Here is a 23,135-nt window from a genome sequence, read left to right as displayed (position 1 = left end):
CGATTCTGTAGCCTTCAAAAGACAATTCTGTGAGTCGAAAGCATAAATCAGGTTTTGTGGCATTTATGATAGGATGGCAAATTTTCTACACACACTGAGGATGTGATGTGGCTTATTGGTGAATTGTCAGCAAGCTGTATATCACATGAGCTGCTTGGCACTTGCCTGAAATTTGACATTTATGTTGAATGGCAGACATTTTCTTTGATGGACACAAGTGCTCTGAAGAGGTAGTGTTCACAGTATCTGGTGAAGTAACCTCACTTGTTATGTATATCAGCTACCATGGTGCTTGCCGGTGTCACCACTTATAGGACTGATAATCCAGAATTAGATAAGAGCTGTGTTAGCATTACACACTTTTTTAACTTATCCACGACACACATGTAACACAGCAATATAGATGTTAAGCATATCACATACTTGACATTATATCCTGAGCTTTCTATGGCTGTAGCTCATGATGTGAGACCACCAAGTATGTGAAATTGCTGCTAGATGTCACACTCGGTGAGTCATTCTTAAAGTCATAGTCGTTTTTTTCATTGCTTGTGAAAACGACTGCAATGTATATGAGTTACGTCGGATTTGTTACACACTATGTACGTGTTTGCCCTTTAGTCAGACATCAGACTGTACAGATTTTATGCCTGTCAGCTTAAATATGAGCTAATGGAAAACTGGATCCTGTACTCACTGGAAAGGACAATGATTCACCACTTCATTGTAAGATTGAGGTTTTATTACTTGACAGACTGATGCAAGAGACATAAATAACAACATATGGGAACAAGATAGAGCTAACTAGTGACCAGTCATAGAGTTTTGGCTAAGGCTCCTGTGACTATTGACGGTGTAACTACCAATAGTCACTGCAGAGGCCCCCTCTCCTATGCAGTGTGGCACACAGAGGAGGATACAGTGCTACAGATATGCAGGGAGAGGTGGCAACCAGTCGGATTCCTTAACATCTTTGTAACTAGTCCTGGCTGGCCCTGTAAGGAGACATGACTGAATCGTTTCTCAGGAGTGCAGTAGCAGCTCAACACTGAATGCTCGGACGACATAGTTCTGTAGTCAATGCAGTGGATGTAGGAGATGGTGCACATGGGAAAGTAGAATAATTTGGTTGTGTGCTGTATGGGGAGGGGGGGGGGGTGGAGGTATGAGTTTGAGGAGTATGACGACCATAAGGCAAAGTTTGGATTCAGTCAAAGCCAAAACGTTCTCATTGTCAGCATCCAGTGGAAGGTGATAAGAAAAGAGGACACAGCTGGTGGCAGTGTCGTTGAGCAAGTGTGCGGAGCATAAAGTATGAAGAGCATGCCATGACATAATTGGAGGGAGAGGTCTTTGATGCAGTATGAGGAAATATCAATGCAAAAATGCCAGGTGAGAAGGCACTGGTATCTGAGGGCACACATAGTGGGGGGAGGGGAGCGGGAACCTAGACTAGAGCACTCAGAAGAAAGCGCAGCAGGGAGAGAGAGGGACATGTCACACACATCACTCAAATCTCAGGGCACACTCGGTGGGTCACATGTGGGCTGCTCCAGACTGAAACACTTGGAGGAGGAGGCACTAGGAACAAGATCGTCATGAGGCCTCCCACTGACTGTCCACACCAGTTTGACTCTGTTGATTGAGACAGTTTGGCGCTCGCCATTCCAGTAAATGTCTACTGTTTTGTCTGTGTGATGAAGTAGTCTGTGTGGTCGCGTGTATGGGGGCCACTAAGCCGCCTGACCTGAGTCACTGTGGAGCATAACAAACTAGCACAGGTCAAGTTCCTTGTGTATGATGGCATGAGGCACAGAATGAGTGCGTGGAGGGCAGATGCATTCTACTAGTGTTGGAAGCTCGCATGGAGAAAGCAAAGCAGAGTTATCGACAAATTCGGCTGCGTGTACAAAAGGTTCACCTTGTAGCAGCTTGACCAATGAGGAGTTGACATCGTTCTTGAAAGTGGTACATAAAACTAAACTTAACTCTGTCCAGCTGCAGTATCATCATCAGCCTACAGACGTCACTGAATGCAGATATGGAGGGGTGTGAAGTCAGCACACTGCTCTCCCAGCCAGTGTCTGTTTTTGTGACTATTTCTCAATCAAGTAGCTCCTCAGTTTGCCTCATAAGAGTTGAGTGTACCCTGCTTGCCAACAGTGCTCAGCAGACCGTACAGTCACCCATTGAAGTGCTAGCCAAGCCTGACAGTTTAACTTTGGTGGTCTGAAGTGAACCAATGTTACCACTGCGGCAAGGCCATTGGCGAATGTGGTACATACACCAAGTAACATGCAAAGTAGAGCTTCAGACCAGGATACACTGTGACACAAAAAGGGGCTACGAAAGGGCATTGCGAAAATTTGACCAACACACTGATCTGTTAGTGGTATCCAGTTGTGTGGAATTTGTTGGCAGTGCGCAATGCACACAGCTTGGAAAAAAGTAATGTCTCATATTGCCTCCCCTGATCACTTGTGATAGAGGAGAGGGAGCTGAAGTGGGTTAGCCTTGTGTTGATGAAAGCTCATGTGACTATATCGACTGAAATGTTTGTCATGGCGCTGCTTTCGCCCAACATGTAGGTGTAGTCGATCATGGGGAGAATGTATCTAAAACCATCAGCAAAGAAGAGTGGGCCTACGAGGTCAAGATGTACGTGATGAAACTGACATTTATGGATTTCAAAATGTTCCAGGGAAGGTTGGACATGTCAACCAACTTTGCTACATTGGCGGGATAAACATACATGAGCTTAAGCACGACAGTCATTTTTAATTCCTGGCCAGATAAGATGTTCAGTCATGAGGTGCGTGGTAGACTTGATGCTGGGGTGTGCCAGCTCATGTATGACCAAGGAAAATCTTATACCATAGGGATTTAGGAACCACAGGTCAAGGTGAACCGACAGGTATGTCATACAAAATCGGTAATGAAGAACCGGAATGGTGATATATTTGGATGAAGAGGCATCACATAACAAGTTCTGGATGTTGGGATCTTGAACTTACAAGTGAGCTAACTCATTTAAGTCTAGAGGGGGGAAATAGCATGTATGCAACATATAGTCAGCTATGACCATAACACTGTCAGCTCTTTAAATGTAGTGGGCAGCCATGATGCATTGGCAGATACGATCCATGTATCAGAAACAGCAAGGTGGGAGGTCAGCTGCCGAATTATGGAGCGCATCTGCAAGCAGTCAGTGATCGGTGAAAAACATGACCTCCCACACTTCTATGCCCTCAAAGAAGTTATGATTGGCCTTATAGATTACTAACAATGCTGACCATTTGCATTGTGGGGAAGAAAGTTTCTTGGACAAGAAGCATAGTGGCTGTGAAATGTCACCAAAATTTTGTTGCAAAACAGTGCCAATTGAAGATTCGTTCATGTTCGTAGTGATGGAGATGTGAGTGTTAGCGATTGGGTCTGTGACAGTGTAGGCATTCGTAAAAGCTGTCTTGAAATTGTTGTACATGATCTGTTCAAAAAATTCCGGAACTTTGTCCACAAAATTTTCTATGCTTACCTTTTACTTATTACACATGGTATCCTTCGAAATACTTTCCTTCACAATAGATACACAGCTTCCAGTGCCTTTTTCACTTCTGGAAGCAGTCTTGGTATGCCTCTTGCTGGATCGCATGAAGCGCCATCTGCAATTTTTCTTTTATCTCGTCTATCGCTCCAAATGTTCACTCTTTCAATGGCCATTTCAACGTTGGAAATAAAAAAACGTAGGAACCAGGCCTGGCGAGACTGAGGATGAGGCATCACACACCATTTGATACAATTGAAATTCCACCCACCTCTCCTGCTGAAATTCGGAAGATAATAACCTCTCTCAAGAATAAAAGCTCACATGGAATTGATGGCATTTCCACCAGGATAATAAAAGCTTGTTCCCAAGAAATAAGTGGGATTCTTAGCTCTCTGAAGTATGCCATTGTTAAACCACTGCATAAAAAAGGGGATACTACCACCCAATCTCTCTTCTGACTGCCTTATCCAAAGTTTTTGAAAAAGTAATGTATTGTAGAGTAGCTTCACACCTTTGTAAAAATAAAGTTTTAACAAAATGTCAGTTTGTTTCCAGAAGGGTTTTTCAACGGAAAATGCTATATATACTTTCACTAATGAAATATTAAATGCTTTGAGTAACCGGAAGTCACGCATTGGGATTTTTTGTGATCTATCAAAGGCTTTTGATTGTGTAAGTCATAGAATACTTCTAGATAAGCTCAAGTACTGTGGTACGAATGGGATAGAGCACCAATAGTTTAAATCATACCTAACTGGAAGAGTGCAGAAAGTTGAAATAAGCAGTTAACATAATATGCAAAAAACTAGTGATTTCTCAAACTGGGGATCAATCAAGAATGGAGTGCTGCAAGGTTCGGTCTTGGGTCCTCTGCTGTTCTTAATATATATTAATGACTTGCCGTTCTATATTCATGAAGATGCAAAGCTGGTACTTTTTGCCGATGATACTAGTATAGCTATCACACCCAACAGACAAGAATTAACTGTTCAAATTGTAAACGATGTTTTTCAGAAAATCATAAAGCGGTTCTCTGAAAATGGGCTCCCATTAAACTTTGACAAAACACGGTATATTCAGCTCCACATAGTGAATGGAATGACACCATTAATAAATATAGACTTCGAACAGAAATCGGTAGCTAAGGTACAATATTCAAAATTTCTGACTGTATGCATTGATGAGAGGTTGAACTGGAAAAAAACACACTGAGGATCTGCTGAAACGTTTGAGTTCAGCTACTTATGCTATTAGGGTCACTGCAAATTTTGGTGATATACATCTGAGTAAATTATCTTACTGCACCTATTTTCATTCTCTGCTTTCGTATGGCATCATATTCTGGGGTAACTCATCATTGAGTAAAAGAGTGTTCATTGCACAAAAGCGTGTAATCAGAATAATTGCTGGAGCTCATCAAAGATCATACTGCAGACACTTATTTAAAGAGCTAGAGATCTTCACTGTAGCCTCACAATATATATATTCACTTACGAAATTTGTTATTAACAGTCTGAACGAATTCAAAAGTAACAGCAGTGTACATGGCTACAACACTAGGAGAAAGGATTATCTTCATTACTCAAGGCTAAATCTAACTTTGGCTCAGAAGGGGGTAAATTATTCTGCCACAAAAGTCTTTGGTCACTTACCTAGTAGCATCAAAAGTCTAAGAAATAGCCATATAGCATTTAAAAGGAAATTAAAAGAATTTCTTAATGAATTTTTGGATATAGTAAGTGGGTAATTTCCCCAAACCCCACAAAAAAATTAAAAATGTCAAGTGTCATGTAATATTTTGTGTAATGTAACATCTTGTATAGACACCTTTTATTAACCTGACATGTTCCACATCATTATGAAGTGTCGTATTCATGATCTATGGATCAAGTACTGTTGTTGTTGTTGTTGTGGTCTTCAGTCCTGAGACTGGTTTGATGCAACTCTCCATGCTACTCTATCCTGTGCAAGCCTCTCAATCTGCCAGTACCTACTGCAGCCTACAGCCTTCTCAATCAGCTTAGTGTATTCATCTCTTGGTCTCCCTCTACGATTTTTACCCTCCATGCTGCCCTCCAGTACTAAATTGGTGATCCCTTGATGCCTCAGAACATGTCCTACCTACCGATCCCTTCTTCTAGTCAAGTTGTGCCACAAACTCCTCTTCTCCCCAATTCTATTCAATACATCCTCCTTAGTTATGTGATCTACCCATATAATCTTCAGCATTCTTCTGTAGCACCACATTTCGAAAGCTTCTATTCTCTTCTTTTCCAAACTATTTATCGTCCATGTTTCACTTCCATACATGGCTACATTCCATACAAATACTTTCAGAGACGACTTCCTGACACTTACATCTATACTCGATGTTAACAAATTTCTCTTCTTCAGAAACGATTTCCTTGCCATTGCCAGTCTACATTTTATATCCTCTCTACTTCGACCATCATCAGTTATTTTGCTCCCCAAATAGCAAAACTCCTTTACTACTTTAAGTGTCTCATTTCCTAATCTAATTCCCTCAGCATCACCCGACTTGATTCGACTACATTCCATTACCCTCGTTTTGCTTTTGTTGATGTTCATCTTATACCCTCCTTTCAAAACACTGTCCATTCCATTCAACTGCTCTTCCAAGTCCTTTGCTGTCTCTGACAGAATTACAATGTCATCGGCGAACCTCAAAGTTTTTATTTCTTCTCCATGGATTTTAATGCCTACTCCGAATTTTTCTTTTGTTTCCTTTACTGCTTGCTCAATATACAGATTGAACAACATCGGGGATAGGCTACACCCCTGTTTCACTCCCTTCCCAACCACTGCTCCCCTTTCATGTCCCTTGACTCTTATAACTGCCATCTGGTTTCTGTACAAATTGTAAATAGCCTTTCGCGCCCTGTATTTTACCCCTGCCACCTTCAGAATTTGAAAAAGAGTATTCCAGTCAACATTGTCAAAAGCTTTCTCTAAGTCCACAAATGCTAGAAACGTAGGTTTGCCTTTCCTTAATAAGTCGCAGGGTCACTATTGGTGCACGTGTTCCAACATTTGTACGGAATCCAAACTTATCTTCCCCGAGGTTGGCTTCTACCATCTAATCTAATCTAATAGTGATTTCATTTTTTGTGCCACAGTCAGGCACCAACAGGGATGAATGTGTGGGTGCTTTATCATAATGCACGATCCACGAATGGTACATCAAATTTCAGGCCATTTTCTTCTCACATTATCTTTCTGGTATCGCAATGCGTCCCAATAGTACCATCGATTAACAGGTTGCCCCATTGGTATGAATTCAAGATGAACTAATCCTTCAAAGCCAAAGAAAACAATCAGCATGGCTTCTAAATTTGACCTATCCTGACGAGCTTTTTTTGTTCTTTGAGAATATTTCCCAAACCATTGTGAAGATTGAACCTTGGTCTAAATATCATAATTGTAGACGCATGTCTCATTATCAGTTATGATTCTTTTAAGGAACATCTTGTTCTCATTTGCGTAATCCAAAAGTCTTCACAGATTATGAGGCAAAGGTTTTTCTGGCCTTGACTCATGAGCCATGGGATGAACTTGGCGGCAACACGATACATTCCAAGACACTGTGTCACCATTTCGTGAGATGATCCAATACGATCACAACACTGGAGGTAGAGAGAGACCCCACATCATCTCTCATAGAACAACACTTTATGAGAAAAGCCCTCACTATGCAGGCATAAAACTACTGAATTGCTTCCATCCTAATATCTCCAAATTGCCCATTACAAAACTAAAAACGAAATTAAAATTATGGCTCCTAAACAATCCTGTATATTCAATAGATGAGTTTCTAGATTTAGTAAACTCGTATGATGGAAGACCATCTATCTAAAAATATATGTAATCTCAGATCTTAGACTGTGTCACAAACTGTAAATATTTGAATGTCAGATATGAATACTGTCTCAAACTGTAGTTTCCTTAATCTAAGTATGGCAATAACAATCTTTTTTATGTATAGTCCATATATGTAACTCTGTTCTCTCAACTAAATTTAGAAAAAGGTGTGTAGATGAAAGTCCCAGCCAATAATATGTAGCCCTAGTAAGTAAGGCTCTGACTTATCCAGAAGACTGGAACAAAGAAAACCTTTTTTTTAATCAGTTGACGTTGGTTCAAAATAAATAAATAAATAAATAAAATGTTACAGTCTTGTGCAATCTCTCGGATGGTAAGACATCGATTGGCATGCAAAATTTCACTGACGTTTCTGACATGAGCATCGTCGGTAGGCATCGAAGGGTGTCCTGAATGAGGGTCATCTTTAATCTCCGTCTGGCCATTTTAAAACCACGTGAAACTTTCGTCTGGCCATTTTAAAACCATGTGAAACTTTCGTAATGCTGAGAATTGCTTAAACACTCATTCCCGTAGGCTTCCTGTCTCATTTGGTGTGCCTCTGTAAAAGTTTTCTGGAGTTTCACGCAAAACTGAATGCAGACATGGTGCTCCTCTAAGTCCGCCATCTCAAAATTCGCAAACTGTACAACACAAAGTTCTACTCAATACAGCACTGAACAATAAGTAAAAGACATACAACAGTGACGCTTCTGGCTATTACACATTTAACACAGACGTGTGCAGGAATGCCAACCGCATTCTGTTCTAACACACCACTGGCGCGAAATTACGAATGTTCCAGAATTTTTTGAACAGATCTTATACATATGCATCATACATTCAGACTATTGCACCTTATGTGTACTGGAAGTGTTTTTGCCCACGATGACATTTCTTCTGGGGGCGTGAAGAGAAGCACCATGAGGAATATGGTTCCAGAAAAAGTTCACCATAGCAAGAAGAAGTCTGAGGTCATAATAAGTTTCGGGTGAAGGCAGTTCATATATCAAAGCTATGCGGTCAGACAGGCTCATTTGAAAGTGACAGGGTGACTGAGGAAGGCAGTGCTATAGCGTCAAAGTTGTAGGTTTTCATGCTTGATGTCTACGCCGTCGTCCGAGAAAATTTTGGACACCTAAGTTAAGTGCCACTTGCGCTCTCTGACTGAGAAGACGAGGATATTATCTAGGTGAGGATAGCAGAAAGGTGAGAAAACAGCACAGAGTTGATAAACCATTGCGATGCCGAGGCAGCATTCTTCAGACATTAGTCACAAATCAATAATGCAACAGGTTGAACCGTGCGAAGCAGATAGTGTTTGGAATATAGACCTTGTTCACCAGTATCTGGTGGTAAGCTTTCCGACAGTCAATAACGCTGAGGAAAAGCATGGTCTGGAGCTGCTGCATAAAGTTTTGAATGTGAAGGACTGTGTAGTCGCCCATAACAGATCGTGCATTGAGTTTGCAATAGTCTCAGAACAGCCTAAAGGTATCGTTTTTCTTGGGAAGCAGGTGAATGGGTGATGACCAGTTACTAACAGATGGATACCCAATATCTGCATCTAAGAGTTCTTGTATGGCAGCCTTCATGTGATGAAGTCTTTTGGTGTAAAACGTCTAACATCGTAACAGTCAGGAGAACTTTTCGTTGTGGATAACCTATGGCAGTTACTGTTAGGTATCGGGTCAATGTGTGTCTTTGTAGAACTTTGGAATGCTGTGAGTGTAGGTACAGAAGGTGGGAGAGAATCAGAGGGAAACTTCACGTAAAACGTAGATACATTTTGAGTCACTGATATGAAGTGTTTGCAATGGAACCAGCGATGAAGGAGCAGCAGATGCACAGTTGGAACCCTCAACAAGAGCCCACACAGTAGTGAGGTTGTCAGCCATGCAGAGAGAATGCACCACGTTGGCTGACGCATCGGTGATCAGGCATTGGAGGATATTGTTGTTGACACAGAAGGTGTTGACATATTGGCACCTGAGTCACAATCTTTGCCAGTGAGTTGATGAGGTTAGCAGTCAGGTCAGGGCACATGGAGATAGCTGGAACAAGGGGGTTATACTGAGCCGCAGATGAGGGAAGGGAAAAGGCAAAGGAGCTGGGAACACACATGCCCTATGTATGGTGGGTTAAGGCAGCAGAATGTAGGTCAGGGGAGAGACCAAAATGTTTAAGAAAATCGATCCCAGAGACAGGGCCCTCCATATTGGTCACATCAAAGCTCCAAGAGAATGGAAGATCTGGTATAAGCTGAAGCTGAAGATTAGTGGCGCCATGCATGGTGATATTGGAACTGTTAGTTGCTTGAAGAGCCATTGATGTCAGGAGAAGGCTCAAAGGAGTGAAGGAGATAGGGATGACACTCATATCCATATATTATCTCGTATTTTTATATTATATGCTTGATCAAACACATAAAGTCTGATTGTGGAAGGAGAAACTGAGGATGGTAACTGACTCTGAACATGATGCCCTGTTGCAGCAATGTGGGATCAGGCACCTAAACTGGCTCATGTGATGAGTTTGTGTGCCACATGCATGGGGGGTCAATAGTCTCTTGCAAAATCAACGAATGTCATATAAAACGAGCGTAGCAGGTAGACAGGGTGCGGGGTGAGGCAGGTGTTGTATGCAGTGCTGGTGACAAGTGGCAGCAGAGTGTGGGGCAGTACCTAGGATAGAGCGGGAAGCAGGAGCTAGTAGCGCCAGTGACTGGCCCCCAGGAACCTGGTGTCAGCATGATGCTGTCACACAATGCGTGAGATTTCGCACAACCTCTGTCATACAAGCGTGGTGATGGGACAGTGGTTGAAGCACTGCTAGCAACCTTGTCTGTCTGATAGAGACTCGTTGCAAACAGTTGACAATGGTGAATGATGTGATAAGCACTATCAGTGAACAGGATTACAGCATCCATCAGCTCCATGGAATATGATAGAAGCTGCAGCTAGAGGTCATGGGGTAGTTTGACCAACCATAATGTCCATAGAGTAACAACACGCATCACCTCTAGGCCCACAAGAGCACATAATAGTTGCCAGAGGTATGAAGGGGATTTGTCTCTTAAGCGCTTTTCAGTGATGATATTCCACAAAGCATCTTTGAGGGAACCAAACGAACATTAAACAACAACCATATGTGCATTGGCATATTTTGGTAGGGATGGAGGGGTCAAAATTAAGTCACTGACGAAGTTTGTATATATGTGTAGGGGCCTCATTAGGCACACGAATCTGATATCATCATTCTGGATGCCATCCTTGTCCAGTATATTGTCAACCAATGCGAAGCAGTTTTCGGGTTGTCTTTAATCAGCTGAGGTAGCTTGGGTAAGTGTCTGACATGATCTTGTTGCACTACAGAGGAGGAACCAAGTGTAGAACAGAGCAATCGATGTTTCAGAGGCGTCTAGTCTGGAACACTTCTAAAGCACAGGGTCTATGTACAGCACATCTGAAGTGCAGTGACAGTATACACAGTGAAGAGTTACTCAAGTCCTAGGTGAAGTTGCGTGCAGGGAGATGCCCCAGGAACACAGCACAGCAGCTGTGGCTGAAAACACAATAGGCGCAGACGGAACAGTCATAACTGATGAGAAACAAGTCAAATCATTCAGCTGCATCTGGTCTTGAATCAAAATGCGGCAATGTGATTCCTGTACAAAACACAACTCTCTCGCTGGTTGTGATGGGATAGTCTAAGATGGGGAAGGTTGCACTCATGAAGACAAAGACGCATTATATTCATGTTTAAGTGGCACCCGTTCCTGAGACGAAATGTTCACAGGCTCATCGTTACCAGCGGAAGCTGTGTGGTGTGTGGCGACAAGGCAGCATTGACCTGCTCACGTTAGGTACATGTGCCGAAATATCTTGTAATGGGAGCTGATAATGCTGCAAATACGGTGTGAAATGCGGGTGATGTCCGAAGTAAAAAATGGCACGAAAAATATGCGGAAAATCAGTCCACTGTCTGGCACTGTTTATCAGTATCACACGTAAAAATAACAGCACGAGGCGGTAAAATCAGGGTCACCGCTGTGGGAAAACAAGTTCTATACTCGTTGGAGAAAAGAATGATTCACCATTTGATTGTAAGATTGAGGTTTTATTACACAATACATTCATGCAAGAGACACAATCAACAATGTACGCAAACAATTTGGAGCCGACTAGCATCCACTCAAAGGGGTTCTGCTAAATCTCCAGAGACTATCGATCGTGTAACTATCAATAGGCGTCACAAGCATTTACCTGATAAGGGGCCAGTTGTACAATCCCTAGATAAATACAGGGATATCTACCAGAAAAATGGGCTAAGCATGGGTTAACTTGGAGCGTACATTATACGACACCATTTTATTCCCTGGTTAGTCATTCCCGGAATAGCGTTCCTGTCCAGTTAAGTCAGCAACAACCTAAGAGCACACTGCGTATTATTGCATACGTCATTCCATATTTACTTGAGTCGTCGTTTGCAGAAACAGAATGCCTGACGTGAACGAAAAGCGTTCCAGAAGGGAAAATTGTCGTTGGAGGATTTTGTAGGTTGATAGATACTGTAGACGAGTTCACGAGTGTAATAGAAAACACTAAAACTTATGCACTCTCATTCAATGAATACGTTAGTGTAAAACATTTAACTAAGTTTGTGAGATACTTCCATGTATAACAGTATCACGATCCATCGTAAAATTAGTCAAGGGGAGTTAGAACGACCTATCTGAACAATGTTAAATTTAGTGACTTGGCTTCCTTGCATTTCAGGAACCACTGAAGCCATTGACATGAAACTTTTACAGGATATTAAACTATATGTTCTGAGTTCACTGAACTACAATAATTGCATTTCAACCACTGCTTCACAAATACAATTTTTAATTACATGGTTAAAATTTTGTGTACTTTTTTGTATGTTGTCCTGAATAATTTTAATTATACATAATATTATGTTCTTTTAGCTCAGTGGACTCAGGATATGTATGTTATTGCTCCCTGAAAATTTGAATACTCTACTCGAAGTGGTTTTTGAGATTTAAGAAAAAATGTAACAGAAAACGTAAATCTTCAGGAACAGCTTCTAAAGTTTCAAAAGACTGTAACTCACTAAATATATTGTTTATTTTTAGTCTCTCAGAAGCACCCTGCACCATACTGTATATCATCCTCTTCATCTTTTTGCAAGTTTTTTTTTCATTTTCTTCTTACTGGACTCCTTAGTGGCCAACTGTGCTGCATACTCTGCTTTATCAACGCAAACCTTGTCCAACTGTTCAAGTTCTCTGGTGCAGTTTGCTCCAGAATTAATTCCCATATGCTGTATCACTTTCACCCTACCAATGTTGCCATCGTTAAAAGCAATAACAGCATCACTGACCCCCCACATTAGTGTCTTCATTCCAACAAAAACATTTTTTGGTAAGTGAGTCTGTAATAGATTATTGAACGACTCATTGGGATTTTGAGTCTGACCATGCAGACAATTCTTGAGTAATTATGGATTTGCGAAGTCCCTGTAAATAGGTTTTATGATATCCATGACTGCTGCTGGGATGGGATGTTTATGACTATGAACTGTTTTAGTACTGGGCACTGCAGTAATTGCACCATGAATCAGGTCCAGAAGGTCAAAGGTGGTGTACTGGTTTTTCACCAGTTGACAGTCTGTGGGAGAAGGTAGCCCATATTGCCTGCTTCATTTTCAACAAATCCTCAGTATTATTTCTCATGGCAATCCCATAATACTGCCATAGTTCATCAATCATTTTCTCTGTCAGCTGGCCTATTATGGTTGTACCATCAGAAAGTTTCTTGTCTCTAAAACTTTGTTTCAGCTTCCTTAACCTGGTACCCATCCTCATCTGGACATGACCAACACTGTTAACCTTTATAACACAGCAATCCACAGCCTTCCATATAAATAATTACCGATTTTATTAGGTCTTGAAGTAATGCACATAAAAATTTTAACATTTTAAACCAGTGGAGATTATATTTCAATAACAAAATAAAAAAATTCCCATATGAGTTTATAAGTGATATATATGTATAACATTTTATTTGTACAAGGGCAAATTTTATAATGAAATAAAAATCCGAAAATGTGAAAAGAATTGTTCCGTTCTAACTCCCCTGAAAGGATTAGGCATTTTTTGTTCGATCTTCCCAGATTTCCGAATAAAGTATGGGAAAAATGTGCAACAGTTTCCATTCGTAAACAACTTCACATAAATCGACAGAGCAGCTACAACAGACTTACGATTTTTTTCCAAGAAAGAAACGCGTAAATATTTAGCCTAGAAAAGGTAGCAGAGGCTACAGATCGGTGGCACCCCATATATGGAGTGTAAGTTCCTGGTTGTGTACAATGAAATCTATGGATTCATAAAGTTATCAATGGAAGGAGCCACAGTACAAGTAGGGACATTACGTAAAAGCAACTGTGAAATACGCTCTGCTTCGTGAAATAGTTGGTCTTTTCAGGGTCTCCAACTGTGACAACGCAGACATCATTGAGATTCATTTGACTGACACTCCTGAGAGGTATTACTGGCTAGCTTGCTGTTGTATTTATGTCTTAGAATGATTAATTCATTAAAGAAACAAGGGATTTCTAGAGAAAGTACCCTTTGCTGAATTATTGAAAACTGTGCATCCACTTTTGCAGTTGTTGGGCGTGTATAAATCTTGTTTCTGTGATGTGACTATTAATAATTATGTTGGGCATATACAATAAACAACCATTTTTTTTCTAATCCTGCGACTGAAACGTAGCTGTGGCACACATCCAGACTGAAAGTTGTTATTGTATTTCATCCTAAATGTTTGAGGAACAGTAACTATTGCATACATAATCATCTTTAGCAGCCATATGTCATCTGGGAGGGAAGGGGAAGTAACTTGAGGTATGTCACTTTCACCGTGTTCTTTCTTTTCTACAGTCATCTTAGCTTAAAATAGTCAGTTTTGTTTTCAGAATAAAAATGCTTGTTCCCAAATGTGGAAGAATTAGCAGAGCTGGAGACAGTGCTGCTTCAAAAGTAGCATGACAAGAACGAGAGAAGGGAGGAATAACTTTATTGGTTAAAAAAAGAGCTTAAAGTTCAAAAGTAGGATCAGAAAATACAAATTAAACAAACTATTTCAGAATAAAAGTATATAATTCCATGTATATGTGTTTATTTCTTTTTCACTCAATTACTTCAGAGAATTGAAATGATGAGCAAAAGAATGACAGGAGACAATTTGTTTAACAGTTCAAGAGAGATTTAAAAACATAAATTGCTAACTACTCCTACCACTATTAAGATTACATAGATTCAATAACTAAAGAGACACAGATAACAATTACTCTATGATAAATATGATGTAGTTATGCGTATGACACTAATAAGTGAGAACACAACCGCAAAACCATATAGCTTTATTAAAAAGACTGACTTCCTGTTAATTTTACTGTGTCAAACCTAGCTTGAGTAAGCCCAATTAATTTATTGTTTATAGGAATAAGTGTAGGTGATGTACTTTTTTTTGCTCTGAAGTATTTACTAGAGATGGAAAGTTATTGTCCCAATAGGAGATAAGATTTAACAATATTTTCTGCTATAGATCTGGTCGAGTAAGCTCTGGACATTAGTATATCATCAAACTTTTTGTTACACTAAACAGTCTTAATAAGCCATGAATTTCAGAAAAATGGTACATCACAGAAGTGCAATACAAGATATTTCAGTTTAAGTTACCTTCAGCTGAAATAAAGGAGGCCACTGAAAATAACTTGATATTCAAGGAAAGATAAAAACATGGCATTTCAAGCATTCCTTCCATATACTACAACTACATAGATTCATTACCTAACTAGATTTCTGTTCTGCTTCTATAATATACATATATATCTATTATTTTATGATAAATATGTATGTGCTCATGTGGATTATACTGATAATTGAGAAACACAAGGGCTATGTTCTGTATCTGAGGCATATCCATTTTTTTAAAATATTAACTTCCTTGTTAATCTTACTGTGTTAAACTTAGCTTGAGTAAGTATAGATAGTTCACAGGCTTCAGTGAATAATGTTAGATGGGGACAATGTTGTTGCTCTGAATCATTGCCTGTAATCCTAATATTTTCACTAAAAGGCGAAAGTTGTTCTATTTACAGAAAGGGTCATTCCTAACAGAAAACAGAGTGAATCAACATTTCCTCCTATTGAAGTGGAGTGTGCTATTTGGATGCTACTGTTTTATCAAAACTTTTGCAACATGAAAAATCGATATTTTGTCTAAAATAGAAAACGCTGTTTAAAGAAATAGTACACATAACTGGTGTGGTTTTTCGAATTGTTAAGTATATTATGGCATTGTCTGACAAATAAAACGATTCAGTCCTTTCCACTACAGAGGAATTGTAACACAAGCCAGATAAATAAGGCTATTCTCGAACGAATCGTCATTTTAATGTGCCTGATATACATAAATAACACGACGTAATTCACGAGGTACTGAAATCAAATGCATATTACTGCAAATAAAAAATATTATTTTAGAAAATAGAGTAATAATCTCATCTGTCCATCATAAGTTCCAGTTTCTCATGTGCAAGATTGCATATTACTGCAAATAAAAAATATTATTTTAGAAAATAGAGAAATATTCTCATCTGTCCATCATATGTTCCAGTTTCTCATGTACAAGATTGATAAGACAAGGTATGGCATCCTTTGATAAGCGAAATCTGGATATAAATTTCGAATCAGCGTCGCCTCACTTTTTTTCTCCTTTCTCATTCTCTTGAACAGTTCAGAAAAAAATCTCGTCATTGCTGTCTGCAACTGCTTCTGTCACTATTCGTGAAACCATATTCCCCAGTTAACTTCGCTAATCGGCCGAAAATCTCTCGTTAAGTTAACTCGAGTTTATTCTCCAGTTAGGCGTTATTCTGGGATCGTGCCACGCGTTTCTCGCGCTATTCTTAGAGTAGAGCAGCTTGCCAGCTTAACTGGCTGGTAACCAGAGAGTGTACAACCAGCCCAAGAGGACCTTATGGACTGGCCCCTTTGAAGCTCGTTGCGTTTCTTTATAGGATTTGAATGTCTGCATCCAGACATCAATTTCCTAAAGAAACGCGACACAATTTAAAAAATGCAAAATCGAATAAGTTGCGTCTAAAAATGAGGTAATTTCCGACCAGTGCTAACTACAAAACATTTAAGAGGTAGACGCCTGTAGCTGAATGAATATTATTGAAGACAAGAAATGAAAGGGTTCCTGGTTCAAATTATGTTTAAAACAATATTTTTTCTTCTATTTAAATTCAATATTTTTTGTCAAGTGGAAATTATATTAAAGTAATACTGAACATAACTTTCTAATGAAAAAATATCGTTTTATTTCTAATTATGTGCCTTATGAAACAAATTATACACTGAACATCCAAAGAAACTGGTACAACTAGCATGCAGAAGTGCTGCAACACGACTTGGCATGGACTCAACTAATGTCTGAACTAGTGCTGGAGGGAACTGACACATGAATCCCGTAGGGTTGTCCATAAACCCGTGATGGTACGAGGGGATGGAGAGCTCTTCTGAACAGCACGTTGCAAGGTATCCCAGATACGCTCAATAATGTTCATTTCTGGGGAGTTTGGCGGCCAGCGGAAGTGCTTAACCTCAGAAGAGTGTTCCTGGAGCCGGTCTGTAGCAATTATGGGTGTGTAGAGTGTCGCGTCGTCTTGCTGGAATTGCCCAAGTTCGTCGGAATGCACAATGGACATGAGTGGATGCAGGTGATCAGTCAGGACGCTTATGTGCGTGTCATCTGTCAGAGTCGTATCTAGACGTGTTAGGGGTCCCATATCACTCCCACTGCACATGCCTCACACGATTACAGAGCCTCCACCAGCTTGAAAACTCCCCTGCTGACATGCAGGGTCCATGGATTCATGGGGTTGTCTCCATACCTGTACACGTCCATCTGCTCAATACAATGTGAAACGAGACTCGTCCGAGCAGGAAACATGTTTCCAACCATCAACAGTCCAATGTCAGTGTTGAAGGGCCCAGGCGAGGTGTAAAGCATTGTGTTTTGCAGTCATCAAGGATAAGACTATATCGATGATGTTTAGTAGAATGGCTCGCACACTGACATTTGTTGATGGTCCAGAATTGAAATCTGCGACTATTTGCGGAATGGTTGCACTTCTGCCCCGTTGAATGATTCTCTTCAGTCCCATTGTTGTAGGATCTTTTTCCGGCCTCAGCGACGTCAGAGATTCGATGTTATACCAGATTCCTGATATTCATGGGACATTCATGAAATGGTTGCATGCTAAAATCCCCACTTCATCGTTACCATAGAGATGCAGTACCCCATCGCTCGTTCGCTGACTATAACACCACGTTCAAACTCACTTAAATCTTGATAACCTGCCATTGTAGCAGCAGTAACCGATCTAACAACTGCACCAGATACTTGTTGCCTTATATAGGCATTGCCGACTGCATGGTCATATTCTGCCTGTTTACATATCTCTGTATTTCAATACACATGCCTATAACAGTTTCTGTGATACTTCAGTTTAATTTGATAGACTTGTAAAATAACTTATCTACATCAATAATACTGCAGAATATATTTCATTCTATATCTCCTCTGTATACTGCTAACGTCCACAAATTTCTTTTTCTTCATTCTGCGGAGAAACGAGCATACAAAATCGACCACTATTATTGATGAAACTTCCTGGCACTTTAATTTGTTTTTAATCGCTGAGGAAGTTTCATTTCAGCATACAGTCCACTAAACTAAATTCCGACCGAAGAGGCCACGAACACCCAACAGTACCGACTGGCCGCCGTGTCATCATCAGCCCACAACCGGTGTTACCACTGCAGCAAAGCCATTGGCATACAGTCCGCTGCAGAGACAAAATTTGAACATGGTGTGAACTCACTTCATTCCTCTGCATACACCTAATCTTCAACACTACTGCTAAGCTAGGAGAACAATTTACAATTTGGAAAATCAGTACTGTTTATCTTTGAATCCTCTGAAACTTTTACCACTGGTGCGACATTACAGACTTTTAATTGTAAGAAATCGAACTGAGTGACGTTTTTGTGATATATCTTCAACGGGGACTGGACTTCCCGGCCAACAATACAATACGCCCATTTCATTTCACCACATTACAACTTATGTCTTATAATTAAGTTTTGTTTCAAAACACTGTTACATTGAGGGTCTCTCAAAAAGGTACAGTTTAGTGATATTAAGTGTCAGATAATGAGTTACTGGTGTTTAAAGGTTTTAGGAGTGATATGTGACAGGAAAAAGTTACACCCTAAAAGTCGTCGCTGTGGTATAGTATATAAGTCTTCAGTAGTGGATAAGAATGTCAAATTGCAAATATGGTAGTACAGGTTTGAGTCCTGCCAGCTGCAGAAAATTTTATTGATCTTCATGGTCCTCAAGATATCTGGGACTCGTCATTGTCAACAATTTACAATAATTTACAAATTCAATATGAAACACGTAAATGAAAGTTAATATTCAATACACACTGATTACCAGTATCTGGTAAAAACAAACTACCACTTATCGTGAGAACAAAAAAACATAAAAACACTGACATATGTGAAAAAGAATCAAAAGTTGACTTAGTCTCACTGTCAGCCACCCATAAAATATAAAAGAAAATATACCAGCTAGTTATTTTAGGAAACTTCTTTTCCATACAAGAACATCTACAAATTAAGCACATAAGCAGACGAAATATTATCTGGTTCTGGTGCAGGCATATTTCTACTGGTGTTTCAGCTACTTTCAAGAGCAAAGGAAGTTTAGTTCTCTGGAAGTGGTCTGTAATTTTTCGCACAAATTAGAACATATCCACCAACTAGCATATTTATTTGGCTGGGGCAGAGCTTCTCCCTAAGTACTCATTGTAAAACTTACCACTACGCAAAGATAAGTATATAGTCACAGGTTCTAACTTTTCAAGAAAAAAATACAGTAACACTTGTTGTTTTCAAACAAATTAAAACATATTTCACACAACCAGCAAACTTATGTAGCGTTGGGGGAGCTTCTTAGGTACAGTACTTTCGTTCTATAAACCGCTATCCGTCTGCTAGAATGGCTGCCACAGTCCAGACCATGGAAATGTTGTCACGATGATACATTGAAAACAGAGATACCTATTGATGCCATCGAAAAGTCTAAGTATGTTTCTGAAAGGAGCGCAGCCACAGTACATCTTGTAAAATATAAACAAATAAAGGCACGACGCATGGACGCATCGAATGCCTTGTGATTTTAGCGTGACTTCCTAGTAGGACAAACGTGATGCTGCTTCACCTGTTACAGACTTTCTTGTCACAGAAGCTCTTTGGTTGAGGAGCCACTCATTGGCTAACAGTGTAGTGAGTTCCACCGATGGGAAATAATTTTACACTCAGGTGACTCAGGCTATAAGAACTCAGATTGACAAAGACGAAGGAAGGAAACAGAATTAAAAAACCACTAAAGTACATCAAAAACAAAAGCAAAGATATTCCACAGTAATATTCGAACGTCAGTGTCGCCACAGCGCTATGTAAAAGTGCAAATATGTGAGCACCAAAAAGAAAAGAAGAGCCTAAGGATAGAATCCTGCAAAATATCAATTACATTTTGACAATTTCTGATTGTGTCAAATTATTTGTCAATAATTTCCAAAGCAGTAACTGTGGCATTTCTCTGTTTTTGATGGTCGGTTGGTTGGTTGATTCAGGGTCTTTTATTTTATTTTATTTTATTTTATTTGGTATGCATATTCCATGGATCTGTACATGCCAGTGATTCACCTGGATGTGGAATGTCTCAATACAATTGTACAAATACAATTAATGCTACAGAATAGTAATATAATACAATGATATAGATATTAATAAGTATCATTTTTCTCATTTACAAGCTGTCATTTAACTAGTATAGCAATTCAAACTATAACATTAACATAATATTGTATCATCTGTCTAATAAATAAGAGACTAAATACATCTATTATTAAGGGAGTGCATTATTTGTGGAAAAGAATTCACCTAAGGAGTACAGTGGATGGTCAAGCAGGTATTTTTTTAATGTACTTTTGAACAGCGTTTCATTTTCTCTTGTACATTTAATATAATTAGGCAATGCATTAAAAGTCTTTATAGCAGCATACTTTAGTCCTTTCTGAACAAGTGATAAATTTTTTAGTTTGACATGTAGATCATCTTTACCTCTAGTATTGTAGTTATGGTATGAACAATTTGTTTCATACTGAGCATACTCTTTATTAACAACATTCATCAGAGCGTATATGTACTGACATGTTGTAGCCAGTATACCTAACTGTGTGAAAAGTTTTCTACATGAGGTTCGTGTAGGAACCCCACACATCGTTCTGACTGCTCTCTTCTGAGCAGTTAAAGTTTTTTTTGAGGCTGGTGAATTACTCCAGAAGATTATTCCATAACCTATTAATGGGTGAAAGTATCCAAAGTAAGTTGATTTTAAAATGTTGATGTCCCCAGAATGAGTAATGACTCTTAGAGCAAAAGTTTCTGATGAAAGCCTTTTTAGAGTAAGGGACACATGCTGTTCCCAGTTGAGTCTACTGTTAATGTGAACCCCCAGGAATTTAGTGGAGTGCACCTGTTCTAGTTCCTGGTTGTCATGAGCAATTACTATATTTTCTAGAGTTTTGTTTTTTGTGTAGAACTGTATAAAATTAGTTTTTTTAATATTAACTGAAAGAGAATTAATTGAAAACCAAGCTGTAACTTCGCTGAGTATATTATTAACATCAGTCTCCAGATCAGCAGTAGACTTACCATTTACTACAATGCTTGTATCATCAGCAAACATTGTAAACTCACAATTTTTACTAATGGACAGGGGTAAATCATTAACATATATTAAAAACAGCAAGGGTCCAAGGAAAAATCCCTGGGGAACTCCATGCTGAATTTTGCCCCATTCAGAATCCACTAGATTAGAGGATTGTGATTTTAGTCAGTTACTTATAGGCACTTTGCTTCCGTAATGATAGGCCTTCTCCAAGACTATCTTGTGGTTTACAGAATCAAAGGCCTTGGAAATATCACAGAAGACACCAACTGGTGACTCCGTACTATTAATAGACCCCAAGACATCATTTGTGAGTGAATATATGGCATGCTCTGTGGAAACTCCTTTTTGAAAACCAAACTGTCTCTGGTTAATAATATTAAGTTTATCAAGATGTGCCACAATCCTGTTATACATTGCCTTTTCAAGAACCTTTGAAAATGTTGTTAAGAGAGAGACAAGACGATAATTTTTTACATATGTAGCATCGCAAGACTTGAAAAGAGGTCTCTCAATGGCATATTTCATTCCCTCTGGAACAACTCCCTTATAAAGAGATATGTTGCAAATGTGTGCAAGTACTACACTTACATCATTACTGCAGTCTTTCAACAGTTTACTAGAGATGTTATCTATACCTGAAGATCCTTTACTTTTCAATGAGTGAGTTATTTTTTTTATTTCATTAACAGTTATAAGTGTTAGATTTATATCATTAAAACTTTGTGGGAGGTTAAGTTTCAGAATATCTTAAGCTTCTCTTAGGTCACTAGTCTGACCTATTTGAGAAGTGACCGTTAGAAAGTGGTTGTTAAATGCGTCTGCTATCTGTTTACTATCAGTTATTTCCAAATCGTTAATGTTTAGGACAGCAGTTTTTAAATTTGTCAGATGGTGCAGTAGGTGCTTCCTTCTTTATTACATTCCAAATCGTTCTGATTTTGTTATTTGAACGATTAATTTGAGATTCTATGCTCATACTTTTAGATTTTTTAATGTTTTCAATTAAAATTTTACAGTATGTCCTATAGTAGTTCATTTGGAGGGGATTATAGCGTTGTCTGGTTATTATATACAGTTCTTTCTTTCTCCGGCATGATATTTTTGTGCCCTTGGTGAGCTATTGGTTTTTGCTTAATTGCCTGTTCTGTAGTCTGCAGACCTTTTTTGGAAAGACACTTTCAAATATACCTGATAATTCATCAGTAAATAAATTATATTTTGTTTCAACATAATTTGAAAGATAAGCATAGCTCCAGTCACTCTCCTGAATGCATGATTTGAAGTTTTGGATATTTTCCTCATTCATGTTTCTAAAGGTTTTCCACTGTGCACCAGCTTTGCTCTGGTTTGTATTAAAGTTGTCAATTGTGCCATAGGTCCCATCGGATTAGGGAAGGAAGTCGGCCAAGCCCTTTCACAGAAACCATCCCAGCATTAACCTGAAGTGACTTAGGAAAATCACGGAAAACCTAAATCAGAATGGCTGGGTGCAGGTTTGAACCGTTGCCTTCCTGAGTGTGAGTCCAGTGTTCTAACCACTGCGCCATCTCGCTCGGTCTCTCTGTTTTGAGATCCAAAATTACTGTTATGTAGAATGTCATAAATTGTCTTTCTGTTAGTGTTGCTGATGAACGCTTACTAAGATTTTTTCATAAGTTTCCCATGACACGAGTTCAGCAGAACACAAATCATAACCATCAAGAAGCAGTAATTTTGATGTTGACACTTGCGTGTAAATTCGTTGGTATTACTGAGCCGTGGGTATTCTTTGTCTCTGTACGAGTGCTTGAAGGAGCGGTAATAATTTCGTACAATAT

General features: G+C 39.3%; 1 protein-coding gene across 5 annotated transcripts in view; it reads left to right on the top strand.

Annotated features, from left to right (window-relative positions):
• LOC124794635 (ribose-phosphate pyrophosphokinase 1) overlaps positions 1 to 23,135 on the top strand; it is an 87,714-nt gene that overhangs the window by 29,084 nt on the left and 35,495 nt on the right. The window contains exon 1 of one of the 5 annotated variants that reach the window (XM_047258146.1): positions 22,972 to 23,115. The exons of the other annotated variants lie outside the window; for them this stretch is intronic. The gene's annotated coding sequence lies outside the window, so the exon portion shown is untranslated. Of the gene's footprint in view, positions 1 to 22,971; positions 23,116 to 23,135 lie in introns of those variants that run through there. 5 annotated transcript variants of the gene reach the window in all.

Source organism: Schistocerca piceifrons, chromosome 4, assembly GCF_021461385.2.
Source record: "Schistocerca piceifrons isolate TAMUIC-IGC-003096 chromosome 4, iqSchPice1.1, whole genome shotgun sequence".
NCBI classification, from domain to species: Eukaryota; Metazoa; Arthropoda; class Insecta; order Orthoptera; family Acrididae; genus Schistocerca; species Schistocerca piceifrons.
The sequence above is the reverse complement of the archived record's forward strand: the minus strand, read 5'-3'. Positions and strand labels throughout refer to the sequence as shown.